Consider the following 14,328-nt stretch of genomic DNA (forward strand, 5'->3'; position numbering starts at 1 on the left):
TCAGGTGTTTGATCTGAGTATTAAAATAAAATAAAAAACGTAAAGGATTAAATAAAAGTATCTCATATCGCTTAATCATATTCATTTTGAAAAACCTTTCTCAAACACACTTATAATCCACTTTGGATTATCACCTAAATCTGTTTTACTGCCCCTGAAACGTTAGTGTGCCTGGCTCTCAGTTTAAATGTCCTGCCAGAAGGTATTTCTGTGCCCCCTGCTGTTGTAATGTTTGACGCCTGCTGGTATCTTTCTATACTAGTGTAGAAAATCCTTTGTAAAAACTCACAGAAATGTAAACTTCTGTGTAGCGGGGCCTCCAGGGGGGCATTGCCTGCCATCTGCCAGAGAAGTGCCACCTCAGTTATGTCTTAGGAAGACCCCCGCCAATACACAGATGCTGCAGCAGCAGTAAGCCCTCTGCAGGCTGAACACGGCTATCTACACACTAAGCCCTGGCACTCAAGTGACTGGCACTGTCTATGCCAACTGAAATTATATACCTTGGCCTATAAATGAACCGTCTTGTTTTAAAGAGGAAATGTAGTCAAAATAACGTAATTAATAAAACTGCTTTTTTTTTTTACAATAATTATTTATAAATCATTTAGTGGGTGTCTGTCCGTTGTAAAATCTTTCCTCTCTCTGATTTACTTTCTGAAATGTACCACTGGTGGCGACATCATTAGTTTTGGCAGATGATCTATGTGGAATCAAAGTGAAGTAAAATCTTGAGCTATCATTAATTTGGTTAAAGGCCCATACCCATGGTGCGATTTTTGGAACGATTTTTCCATGATATTGTGCAACATCGTGTAATGAAAATTTGTTAACATGGACCTGAACTCTTGCACAGGACAGAAGGAAAACAGAGAAATGCACCCTGTATGTATTTAGAGAGTTTAGCCTGTCGATTCCCCCATCATCTGTGACTAATTACCACTGTAATTTGATCTCTCAGATGTGTCAGCTCAGGAATCTCCTCTGGCACAGTAGAGCTGCTAATTTGTAAAAAAAAAAAAAAAAAAAAAAAAAGGATGTTAACCCTATGTCTGCTTTCATGAAAGCAGGAAGTAGACACACTACCGATTTATTGCAGGATTTGTATCAGCTGTAACAAAGAAATATTTTTCTTTAAAGATAACACCCATGCACTAGAAATAAAAAAACACACATATAAGTAGATAAATACTAGTTCTACTTACAAAACAGATGTATTACTCTGTCCATGTTATGATTCCTGTGAATGTTATAAAGAAAAAGCAGAGAATCCTATTCTAGACAGTTTCCATTTTGGTTACCTTTGAATGAAGCTAATCCTGACATCATTTCCTCCATCACTATTTTTCTCCACTTGCTAATTGTGTTTTCGTTACGCCCTCCTCCCAGAGTCTTCAGACACTCCCACTGAGGTCTATACTAGGAAGTGCAAGTGCACTTATGTCATTAGAAGGAGGGGGGGAAGGGAACAGGAGGAATATATTATAGATAACAAGACCCCCCAGCATGCAACTGTTTTGCCAGCCGATGGCAATGGCAATTATAGGGCCAGTGAACCTAAGGTGTGTGAAACTAAGGGTGGTGATCGCTCGTTACCTAATGACCGCCATGCTGCATTGAATCGTGGAGAACGGTTCCTCCCCAATAGACAGATTTGTTCCCTGCATTAGGCAGCCCCCTCTCCCAGCACAGACAGTTTGTGCCCCAATATGGCAGCCCCCTACCCAATAATAGGCAGAGGTGTCTCCAGTATAAGCAGCCCCCATAAGGAGCTCCACACCTTTTATGTCCTGCTAACGGGGAAAAGCCACAGTGCTTCCTGTGTTCTGCCTGAAGGGGAGGAGACACTGTGCATGTTTCGCAGCCTGGAGGGGAGGAGACGCTGTCTCATCATTTGCCCCTCTCCCCTTCAGCCACGCCTCTCCCCTCCCCTTACTGATGCAGCTAGGCATCAAATCCTAACAGCCGCGGCTGTGTATAGCATATTTTGACAGCGGCAACTAAATTTGACAGGAAAGCAGCCACGCGGCCGCGATCTGCTAAACAGGCGGTAGATCGCGATCGACCTATTGGGCAGCCCTGGTGTAGAGTATGCTCTCATACTACATGAAAGGTGGTAAAATTGGTCCTTTATCTTTCATTAAAGGGATACTGTAGGGGGGTCGGGGGAAAATGAGTTGAACTTACCCGGGGCTTCTAATGGTCCCCAGCAGACATCCTGTGTTGGCGCAGCCACTCCCCAATGCTCCGGCCCCGCCTCCGGTTCACTTCTGGAATTTCAGACTTTAAAGTCAGAAAACCATTGCGCCTGCGTTGCCATGTCCTCGCTCCCGCTGATGTCACCAGGAACGTACTTCGTATGCACAGACCATACTGGGCTTGCGCAGTATGCTCCTGGTGACATCAGCGGGATCGAGGACACGGCAACGCAGGCACAGTGGTTTTCAGACTTTAAAGTCTGAAATTCCAGAAGTGAACCGGAGGCGGGGCCGGAGCATCGGTGAGTGGCTGCACGGGCACAGGATGTCTGCGGGGAACCATTAGAAGCCCCGGGTAAGTTCAACTCATTTTCCCCCGACCCCCCTACAGTGTCCCTTTAAGCTTTCAAGTGTGTACACAGCTTTAGAAAATGATAAATCTTTAACAACTCCAAATTAGTATTTTAGTGAATTAAAAGCAATAGTAAAAGTCTGGAAATTGTTTAGAATCAATTATCATGTACTACGATTAAATATATACGGTATTTGTCAAGGGGTACTTGTGATAATGTTTACTATGCTAGGAGGTACTTAGTGAGTACAGGGTTTTAAAAGGGGTACAAACCAATAAAATGTTGAGAAACACTGTGTATGCTTGGGGGAGGCGGAGAAACCTGGATACTAAACAGCCTAGGCTAATGCTGCATACACACTTGAGATAAAAGTCTTTGGAAAAGGCAAGATCACAGACCAATTATACCCCATTCCATGTAGTATGAGCGCCATACTCTACACAGTCTATTCTATGGAGCTGCACTCCCCATCAGATAAAATCTTTGCAAGATGCTGCACACACAGATGCTGTACACACTCAAAAGATCATTATCTGCAAAAGATCTGTTCCTGCAATAGATCCATTCCTGCAAAATGCATTCATAGTCTATGAGATCTGCAGATCATCATACACACCTTGTTTAAAAGGCAATCATCTGCAGATCATCTGCAGATCAGATCCACCAGGATGGATTTTCAGATCTGCAGATGATTGCCAGATATGCAGATGAAGTCTGTTAAACAAGGTGTGTATGAGGATCTGCAGATCTCATAGACTATGAATGCATTTTGCAGGAATGGATCCATTGCAGGAAGAGATCTTTTGCAGATAATGATCTTTTGAATGTGTACGGGCATCTTTGTGTGCAGCATCTTGCAAAGATTTTATCTGATGAGGGGTGCAACTCCATAGAATAGACTGTGTAGAGTATGGCGCTCATACTACATGGAATGGGGTAAAATTGGTCTGTGATCTTGCCTTTTCCAAAGACTTTTATCTCAAGTGTGTATGCAGCATAAGCCTCAGAGGGAAAGCAGGGTTACATACCAATATGCAGCATTATACAGCTATAGGAAGTTTCTGATACTGAAACCAGGATATTTAAAGCAAAAGAGGGTATCCTGAATAATTTACTGCATTCTACTATATGTTGTTACAGTTCCTCTTAAGGGCCCTATCACACTGGGGTGGTGCGTCAAACTGACGCACTGCTACCGCAGCCTAATGAAAGTCTATGGGGAAGTTCATACCCACATTACGGAAGTGCCCAATTTAACGCTAGAGCATACCTACGTTACCGCGCGGCTCCTGCAACGACCTGCAGCGATCTGCATCGGCCCGGAAGCCGTGTTAGTCTATGGTGACGCAGGCTACTTTAAAGAACTTGGCATTGCGGCGCGCATGTGCGGAGGCGTATTTTTACAATACGCTTCCATACACTTCCGCATACCCGAATCAGGGAATGACCGCAAGCGCACGTCACTTCCTGCCTGGCCGCCAGACAGGGAACGCCGTGTACTAAGGCGGTGTTCCCTAAAGTGAAAAAGACGTGCAATCTTGCGCTGCTAGGGCAGTATTCAAGGGTTGCTGTTGACGATCACACTTTAGCTGCTCCTTATTAGCCCGGCTGTTAAGAGGCTTGATTAAAAGACAAAAGTGGAGAAAAAAGAGCGCTCCATAGTGTAACACCACTTTTAATAAAACAAATTGCGCAAATTAAAATACACTTACTAGATGTAAGATGAGTACAAACATGTAGTTAGGCTAAAGCCTTAAAATCCTTCCAAGGTGGGAACACCCTCAGACTGCCTGGCTTGGCAGGACTTTAAAGCTGAGTACACACGTACGATAACGATCGTTCAAAAACCAACGATAACGACAATAGGACCGATAATCGTGCGCTCCAAATTTTCCAACGATAGTTTTTTGGGACGATAACGACCGTTATCGTTCAATCCAACCGATCCAACCCGGCGGATTTTTTCGAAAGATAATCGTTCAATCGTTGCAGTGTGTACAAAGATCGTCCGATAACGCATGTTCTTATTGCCTGTCATAACGTCATTTTTTAATCGTTCGTCGTTCAGTACTTTATACTTATATCGTTCACGTGTGTACACAATCGTTCATTACGAATGATCTTTTCCCTCTAATTTGAATATCGTGTAAACGTCACGAATCGTTCGTAACGAACGATCTTTATCGTACGTCTATACGAACCCTTAGGCTTTAGCCTAACTACATGTTTGTACTCATCTTACATCTAGTAAGTGTATTTTAATTTGCGCAATTTGTTTTATTAAAAGTGGTGTTACACTATGGAGCGCTCTTTTTTCTCCACTTTGGTGTTCCCTAAAGGCCTGTTTTTGGCAGTGCGATGTAGTCCGGTGGGCGCGATACAGCGCATCGCTAACTTCCAATTTACAGTGTGAAACCAGCCTCAGGGACAACGCCAGTCTGCAATAGACGGTTTTAAAAATTAAATCTGTTTGCTTATTGTATACTTTTATTTATAATTAGTGATTTCCAACTCATCAGTAGATGCTGGCTTGTGAAATCCTCATTGCCTACAGTGTAGCTGCGAGCACATTACTATGACTAATGTTGTCTGAAGCAAACTAATGTTATGAGCCAAGGGAGCACATTGACAGCTGACTATACTGAAAACGTTGACATTCTGCTTCTTTCGAGTCATTCAGTAATGACAGCGGAACAAAGTGCTTAATATACTATACTTTGTGTCAGAGCTACTAACTGATGCTTAGCTTCATCACTCATCGATTGTTGCCCCAATATGTGCGACTGATCAAATCTTGAGCAATTTTCCATATCAATCAAACAGAATGTAATCTTTACATTGATTGGGGGGGGGGGGGGGGGGAGGGGGCGATGCAGGGTTGTGACTATAGCACTGTACTGTAACGCTTCGATTCAATTTAAGTTATTTTCAGCAGATTTCATTGTTGATATCTATTGAATATCGATGTGCTTTGTGTGGTAGGGACCAATCACAATTCGTGACACACAAACTTTTTAGGTGATCAAAATTGCAGCTCTCCCTGTTCTTCAATTCAGTAAGACACATGCGGTAAAAATGTAATGATCTGTAATTTACTTCATGCGGTATTTAGACTTTTTTTTTTCTTAATTCACTAAGATTTTCACACATGCTGTTATCATGGCCGGATTTCTGGCCAGGCCACTTAGGCCATGGCCTAGGGCACCAGGAAAGCAAGGGCGGACTGTGGGCAGCAGGGTGGCATTAGCAGTTAGCGTGCTGAACATTTGTCCTGCAACACAGAGTTTAAACATGGCAGTGGGCGTCTACCGACAGCCGGATCTGGCACTCAGGGAATGAAGGGGCAGCAAACAGGCACTAGTGTTCTCTGAGCTGCCGGTCACTAATCCCTTCCATCATGTCACTAACTGTCCTCAGAGGACCCTACAATCTAATCCCTGCCGTGTGTGTGTGTGTGGGGGGGGGGGGGGGGAGTTTAGGATGCTGTTGATCCGGAGGCAGCTGGTCATAGTTGGCCATGGGCGGCAAAAAGTTCCGGCTCTGGTGGTAATAGCTTGCTAATTTACCCCCAAAAACTGCATAAGAATACACTAAGATCTTTACTTCATAAAGTAGATCCTTCGGTATTTTAAGGAATCATCGGAGGGAGGAGGGTGGAGGGAGGAGGGTGGAGGGAGGAGGGTGGAGGAAGGAGGGTGGAGGGTGGAGGGAGGAGGGAGGAGGGTGGGCCAGGTATTAGAACACTTGAAACATGTTTTCTAATATTATTTTGGCCAGTAGAAAGTTTTAAAAATTTTGAAGTTCGCATCCCCATTGAACTCTATTGTGGTTCGCGAACTTTTTCGCTAACCGAACTTTCCACGGAGGTTCGCGAACAGGGTTTGCGAACCGAAAATCGGAGGTTCGCGACATCTCTAATAGTTACTGACAGCTCCAGACTGGAGATAAAATACCAAACATCTCACTTGTTTTACCACATGCTCTATTTATTCAGGATTAAGGGCCTGTTTCCACTACACGCAGATTAGATGCAGAATGGATGCAGAAAAACTGACTCCAATGAATGCCTATGGGAAAATCTGCATCAGAAAAGTCGGGTTTAGTGGAAACAGGCCCATAGGCATTCATTGGAGTCAGTTATTCTGCATCCATTCTGCATCCAATCTGCGTGTAGTGGAAACAGGCCCTAACAGTTATTGAGGTATTTAGCTCACAAATCAGTAATTTTAGTTTTCCATGCGGTAACAGCGAATTGACACATCACAAAATGGGGTTAATTTACAAAGCTTTTTTTTTTTACCTTAACTGTAAAAGCTGCCCATACACACATCAATTTTCGCATTTGGTTAAATGCAGATTTGATCTCTCTGATCAGTCTTACCACCTTCTGGTGTCTGTAGGGCTAGATGCAGTCATAAGTGTATAGCCAGCTTGAGGAGAGCTAATGAAAAAGGATAGATAAATAAGGGGAGATAATTAGTAAGATAAACAGATAAGGAGAGATAAATCATTCATGAGTTAAAGAGAATTTGTAATCTGTTCCCTATGGGGAACTTACCTCGAGAGAGGAAAGCCTCCTAATGAGGATTCCCCCGCCCCCTTCCATCCCTCCGTTCCAGTGTTGTCAACTGTCAAAAATCCGCCCGGGCACCGGGATCATGACAATCCTGTGTGAGCCTCACACAGGATTGTCTTGTGCATGGGAGCGTGATTGAGGACGCGCGCATGCGCAGTGGCCCATCAACTCTCCAGTAAGCCAGCCGGAAGAGAGTCACTGCAGGGGGCTGGAGGGACACTTAAAGCGGAACTGTAGATAGAAAATAAACACATTGTTTCACTTACCTGGGGCTTCCCCAAGCCCCCAGCAGCTGTCCTGTCCCGCGCCGGTCCTGCCCGAGCCTCCGTTCTCCCGCCGCCGCTCCGTCCCGTACCTCGACTTGTAAATCGAGGCCAGCGCAGCCCTACCAAGCGTATCCTTTGCTCGCGTTCCCCTCTGCAATAGCGGGGAACGCGAAGAAAGGATACGCGTGGCCAGAGCCGCACAGGCGCAGTGGCCCGGTGGCGAAACCGAAAGTAGCTGGCGGCGGGAGAACGGAGGCTCGTTGAGGAGCGGCAGGACGGCTGCTGGGGGCTTGGGGAAGCCCCAGGTAAGTGAAACAATGTGTGTATTTTCGATCTACAGTTCCGCTTTAATGATGGCGCAGGCACAGGGCGGCTGCAGGGGCTGGTAGAGGCCCCAGGTAAGTGAAACTCTTTTTTTTCAGTTTAGGTTAATTTTAAGCTGAATAAGGAGAGCTAATCCATGAGTTAAGGCCTCATTCCCACTATACACGTTTCCATGTGCATTTCACCAACGTGTATGGCGTGCAATCAGCAAGAATCATGGATTCAGTTAAATCATGAGGGATATATCATGAGTTAAGTTATTTAAACCAAACCTGAAGCAAAAAAAAAAAATGATATAATGAATTGTATGTGTAGTATGAATGATGAATAGAACATTAGTAGCAAAGAAAAGAGTCTCATATTTTTATTTTCAGTTATATAGCTTTTTTTTATAACATTGCATCATTCTGTTATAGTTGCAGTTTAAAAAACACATTCTGTATTTTAAGCTATAAAACCTTATCTCAAGCTGTCACTCACTGTTTCTTGGCTGTTTAAGAGCTTCAGAAAATAAGACTGTATCCGACCCAAGTCGGGTCGGAGAGCTCAGAGAAGCTCTTTTGCATAACACCTGAAGGTTTTTTTTTTAACTCTTCCTGTACTGAAAAACAATATGAGACACTTTTCTTCTGCTACCAATGCTCTATTTCTTAGCTGTACTACACATAGAATTCATTATCTCATAAGTTATTTTCACTTCAGGTTTGGTTTAAGGAGAGATAAATTGTGAGTTAATAAATAAGATGAGATAATTCATCAGAAAAGCTGTGTGAATAAGTCCCGTTGTTCGGTAAAATCGGCTGTTTTCTGCTTAAAGAGACTCTGTAACAAAATTTTGAGCCTTATTTCTACTATCCTATAAGTTCCTATAGCTGTTCTAATGTGCTCTGTCTAACTGCAGCCTTTCCTATTTGCACAGTGGTTGTGTTATCTCTGTTATATGATCTAATCTTCTCTCCTCTGTCGGCTCTGTCGGGCTGAGGCACTCAGGCTGGAATGTGCTGTGCTGCTTGTGATTGGCTAGAAGCTATACACACCCTCTCCATGCCCCCTGCAGGCTCTGTATGAGTCACACACTGAGCTACTCTCAGCGTATCACTTGCTATGTCTTTTGCTTGTAAACACTGCATAGAAATGGCAATTATACAAGCCAGGATTGCAGCAGGGAGAGGCAGAAACAGCACAGAGGGGCCCAGGAGAACATAATGAATAGAATGGTATGCTTTTTATTGTAAGAATTTTACAGTACAGATTCTCTTTAAATTAATGCAGTAAGGTTTAGTGAGTTAAAGCCAAAGGAGGTGTTTAAAAATGCAATGTAATAACCTACAGAACTACGAGATTCTTTTATTTGGCACATTGCGGTAATCTGTTTTTATGACGTCTGTCGTTTGCCTCTTGATTAGAGCCAGAGCTGAGAGATCCAGGGGAGATGCTGTGCTCTAGATTTGTCGTGCAGCACGATGAGCTGGGCCAGAGATATGATCAGTAAGACGGCGCTTGGCTCAGCGCAGTGGCATTCCAGCTCTTAGCGGGGGCATTAAACTTGAATTGGTGCCTTGAAAGATGAATGAGGCTGGCAGGTTGCAAGGAGAAGCGACGGCACTAAAAACAGGTCAGGAGATGCCCTGACGTCATTGCCAGGCTCCTGCAAGCCAAGACGCAGGCGGAGGGAGATGTGGGTGAGCTGACAGTGCCAGCCTGTGGAAGTCAATGCCATGTCAAGCGATAAATAAAGCGGAAGAAACATTCCAGTCGTCCAGGTGATAATGCATATTTTACAGGGCTTTAATTAATGTAATAGCCAACAACCGCAGTAACATGGATACCGGCTTGTGATATGGATCATAAAATGGGACTGGGGTTGCTAGAATATTGTGGCAAATCGGATTAATTTAATACCCTACTTAAAGCAGCAGGGACAGCCTTACTATTCCAGGGGAAAAAAACAGATATATAAGTAGATATACTTGTTCTACTTACAAAGCATATGTATTGTACTATCCACCTTTTGATTTCGGTGAATATTATATAGTAAATTAAGAGAAAACTGTTCCAGGCATTTTCCATCTTTACTGCCTCTGACTGAAGCCAATCTTGATGTCATGTCTTCCCTTAATTTTTTTTCCCTCCTAGAAACTGCACTGTCATATCTAGCTTGCTTTGTAAACACATGTGAGCACAGCATAGATCGTATTTCAGCAACTTCTGCAGAGGGGTGAAGTGTATTTCCCTTCTCAGCCTTCTGCCATACTGAACTGTCCTCAACCAATAAGTGAGGAGCAGGAATGGGGGAGGGAAGATATCAAACTTCCATCCCCCGGCAATGTACCAGAATAGAGCCAGGCTGACTGAGATAAGATTAATTACAACAGACACATTTATGATTATATTGGTATGCTTGCAATGCAGACTGCATGTAGACTACATATTAAACATAGAGCAGAGGGTAAATGGGATTTGATTTTATGGCTTACAATCCCACTTCAAAGTGACCCTAAAGTAACCTAAAAAAAAAAGTTTTATACTTAGGGACGTCTGTGGACCTCATAGAGCAAGGAGGTTCAACTCCAGTCCTCAAAAGCAGTAGAGCCCGGACTGGGGACTGCAGGGCCTGGGGAGGGCAGGCACGTGATGGGGCTGAACTCGCCTCCAGCAGGGAAGGGGTTAAGTAAGAGGCAGGAGGCTGGGCCTGACGAGCGTAGGCCAAGGAAAGGAGGGGGCGGGCCGGCGGGAAGAAAGGGTTTAGATAGCGGGGGCGGAGTTAGAGACAGGGACTTTGCCCGGAGAGCAAGCTGGGAGGAAGACAAGTGCCACCTGTGATCTCCCTCACCGCAAGCATGGACGTGGAGGCCCTTGTGGCGAGAATCCGTCAGGAGGCGGCAGTCCGAGGAGCTGACTGGGTGTCAGGTCAGCTATCCTCGCTGGGAACGCAGCGCAGCGCCGATCGCGGCAGGGGTGGCCACGAGGGCCTGGGTAGTTCGCCCCCCGGAGCGCCTCAGCCCAGATGCCTCCCCCAGAGTCCAGTGCCTACATGGGAGCGCCAATGCGGACCCTCCAGCCCCACCTGCGAAGCGCACCAAGAAAGGCAGCAAGCAGGCGGCTGGGAGGAATCCCCAACAAAGGTGGGGCTCTTCTGGCGGTGTCCCGAAAACGCCTTCCCAGCAGGCACCGCCGGCTTCAGCAAGCACCTCCTCGGCAGCGCTTCCCCGCAAGGGGAACAGGCCTGCCCAGCGCCAGAGCAATTCCAGGGCGGGTGGGTCCGCCCGCGGCAAAACGGCGGCCAAATCCAGTGGGCTGGCTCAGCTTTCAGGACCTCCTTCCTCAGGCTCGGCTGGGCCTGCTACGGCAGCATCCGCGGAGGTGCGTGCCTCTACTTCTGGCCAGGCCATGCAGTCCCCTGCAGGTGGCACAACGGCTGCCTAGACCCCTGGGCAGGCTCCCCCCCACTTTCCCACTCCTGGTGGCCGAAAAGCTACCCAAAAAGGAAGACGGACCCAGCTCAGGGACGACGCACAAGGTAGCCCTCCTAGAGGAGACGCCGGGGTTTCCCCCAGGCAGAGCTCTTGCTCCTCCTCGGAGGTTGAAGATCTTGATGATGGCCCTGATGGATCCGGATCGTCGGCTGACCTGGGCTCAAGCTCGGTGCAGCCAGGTGAGACCATGGGGATAGCTGCTAGTGGGAGCATAGCGGGGGATAGCGTGGGTAGTGGGCCTTTAAATGTTTTATCTGATGCTGATAATGCTTTACCTGTTTCTGCTTTTGAACTGTCTTTTGTTAATGCTTTGTTAGTGGGTCTAAGGGATGTTTTGCAGCCCCCAACACCAGTGCCAACCCCTCCAGCCAATCCTACGGTTGCTTGGGTGGGTAGCCCCAGTCAGTCGGCAGCGGGGGTGGTTGGCGGAACAGGGGTGGCTGTACCATCACCTTCCGCCCCAGTGGCAGCAACAAATGCGGGGACGCAGGCAAGTGGACCATTGCTGGCTCCCCCACCCCCTCCATTAACAGTGGCCGTTTCTGGGGCCTCTCCCCCTTCCCCAGCGGGTGATCCAGCCAGGTTGGGTGACACGGCAAAAGGAGAGGTATATGTTTGCTTTGAGGGCCCTTTGGGGACCCATTTGAAGCAGGAAGTGAGGGAGCGGATTTGGAGAGGAGAATATATTGAGATATTCTCGTTGCTGCAGTTGGAGAAATTCAATTTGGATAGGGCAAAGCCGGACGAAAGTAAAAAGGAGGAGGAGGAGCACAGGCGGTACAGACTGATCCCACGCACGTTTCAGAATTGGCTACAAGCTTTTTCGATTATGGCTAGCGTGATCGGCGAAAGGCAGCCTAAGTGCTGTTTGGCGCTATTTTGCTACCAGGATTGCATTGGAAAGGCTCATCGGGCGTACGGCGGCGTAGCCTGGCTCCGCTACGATGAGCAGTTCCGACAACGCAAGGCCGTCCGTCCGTCTTGTGATTCGTTGGGATCAGAGGGACATTACGTTGTGGATGGAATTGAGGATGCCGTCAGGCCGCGGCAGTCAGCCCTTTCAAGGTGGGGCCAGTGGTTCAGGAACCTCGGGACAGCTGGCCACAAAAAAGAAAGGATTGTGTTGGCAGTTTAATGAGGGCTCGTGACGTTTCGGCAACTCATGTCGATTCAAACACGAGTGCTCTAACTGCAGCGGCGGTCACCCCTCCTCAAAGTGTCACAAAGCGGGCAAGGGTCGTCCCACTGAGTCTTCAAACAAGAGGGAAGACTCCAGTGAAAGTGCAAGGGATGGAACGATTTCTAAATAGGTACCCCGACTCAGCTGCCGCAGAATTTCTGTCACGAGGCTTCACTGTGGGTTTCGTCACCCCTAGCGAATGCACGGCATCGCCCCCACCCCCTTACGGTAACCTAAAATCGGTGGCCTTGCGTCCCAATGTAATTTCACAGAAATTGGAAAAGGAGGTTTCATTGGGACGCATGGCCGGTCCGTTCCTGGAGCCTCCACTTCCGGATCTTGTGGTTTCCCCGTTGGGCCTGGTACCAAAGAAGGAACCAAATGCATTCAGGCTCATTCACCACCTTTCATACCCAAAGGGTGCGTCGGTCAATGATGGCATCGACCCGGGACAAACGTCCGTGGTTTACACGTCTTTTGATGAAGCGGTTAATTGGGTTAGGCGTTGCGGTCAAGGTGCCCTTTTGGCAAAGACGGATGTGGAATAGGCGTTTCGCCTGTTGCCAGTTCACCCTGATAGTTTTCGGCTACTGGGATGTTTCTGGGACAATGGGTTCTACGTAGATTTGTGTCTCCCTATGGGTTGTTCCATCTCTTGCCAGTACTTTGAGGCTTTTAGCACGTTTATTGAGTGGGTGGTGAAGGATGTCTCAGACTTGAAGTCGGTGATCCATTACCTAGATGATTTTTTGTTTTTGGGTTCGAATGATTCACCGCATTGCGGCTATCTTTTGGCCACCATGCGGCAAGTCTGCAGTTCTTTCGGGGTTCCCTCTGCAGAAGAAAAAACGGAGGGCCCCCAGACAGTCATCAAATTTTTGGGTATCACCATCGACTCGGTCGCCATGGAATGTCATCTCCCGGACGATAAAGTGGCGGACCTGCGAGACACGATAGCCGAAGAGCTAGCTGGAAAAAAGGCCACCCTGAGGGCTTTGCAGTCCTTACTGGGTAAACTAAACTTTGCATGCAGAATAATGCCCATGGGTCGCATTTTCTTGCAAGCGTCTGGCAGCAGCTACGGCCGGTGTCTCGGCACCTCATCATCACATTCGTTTGGGCAGGGACCAAAGGCATGATCTAAATTAGTCAGTAATGCCCCAAGAGGCAAAAAAAAACGCGCTCCACAGCACTTTTGATAAGATCTGTATAGATATAACACAAATGTCACCAGTTTGTATAGGGGATCCGCAGACTTTACTTGAGTACACACTCTTCCGTTAAGATCCAGCCAGATAAAAAAGTTGCGATCACAATCCTGATCTCAGCATGAGTACAGAATCTCCCTGCAAAGAATGCAAATATAGTGCAATATCGTTTTTAATGAACCACCCCGTGATTCACTTCACATAGCCGTGCAAGAGATAACCTCCACCACAGAACAGAGAAAACAGGGGGGTATTTTTTCACCCCCTTAGTGAGTCTCACTCACCAGAAGCTTTCTTGATTTTCAGCATATAGGCCCTCCAACCTGGGCAACAACTATATGGGACCTTTTGAATATATAAAAAACGGGACTCGCATAGCATAAAAAACCTCTTAGCGGAGCTAAGGAGTCACGAGGGACGGAAGGAGGAAGTGATCCAGGCGGGGACTGTGGCGTGCAGCGGAGATCCGACCGCAGCGGTGCTGGCACCATAGACAAACGCTTGTGAAAACTTCAATCTGGTACGCAGATTTTATACAAAGATTTTAGCAATAAATGCAAAAGGTTTTTTATGCTATGCGAGTCCCGTTTTTTATATATTTAAAAGGTCCCATACAGTTGTTGCCCAGGTTGGAGGGCCTATATGCTGAAAATCAAGAAAGCTTCTGGTGAGTGAGACTCACTAAGGGGGTGAAAAAATACCCCCGTTTTCTCTGTTCTGTGGTGGAGGTTATCTCTTGCACGGCTA

At 46.7% G+C, this 14,328-nt stretch overlaps 1 protein-coding gene across 1 annotated transcript in view; it reads right to left on the minus strand.

Moving 5' to 3' along the window:
* Positions 1-14,328, minus strand: part of PNCK (pregnancy up-regulated nonubiquitous CaM kinase) — a 352,192-nt gene that overhangs the window by 187,837 nt on the left and 150,027 nt on the right. Inside the window, exon 3 of the mRNA XM_068248356.1 lies at positions 6,852-6,992. The gene's annotated coding sequence lies outside the window, so the exon portion shown is untranslated. The remainder of the gene's footprint in view (positions 1-6,851; positions 6,993-14,328) is intronic.

Source organism: Hyperolius riggenbachi, chromosome 8, assembly GCF_040937935.1.
Source record: "Hyperolius riggenbachi isolate aHypRig1 chromosome 8, aHypRig1.pri, whole genome shotgun sequence".
Taxonomy (NCBI): Eukaryota; Metazoa; Chordata; class Amphibia; order Anura; family Hyperoliidae; genus Hyperolius; species Hyperolius riggenbachi.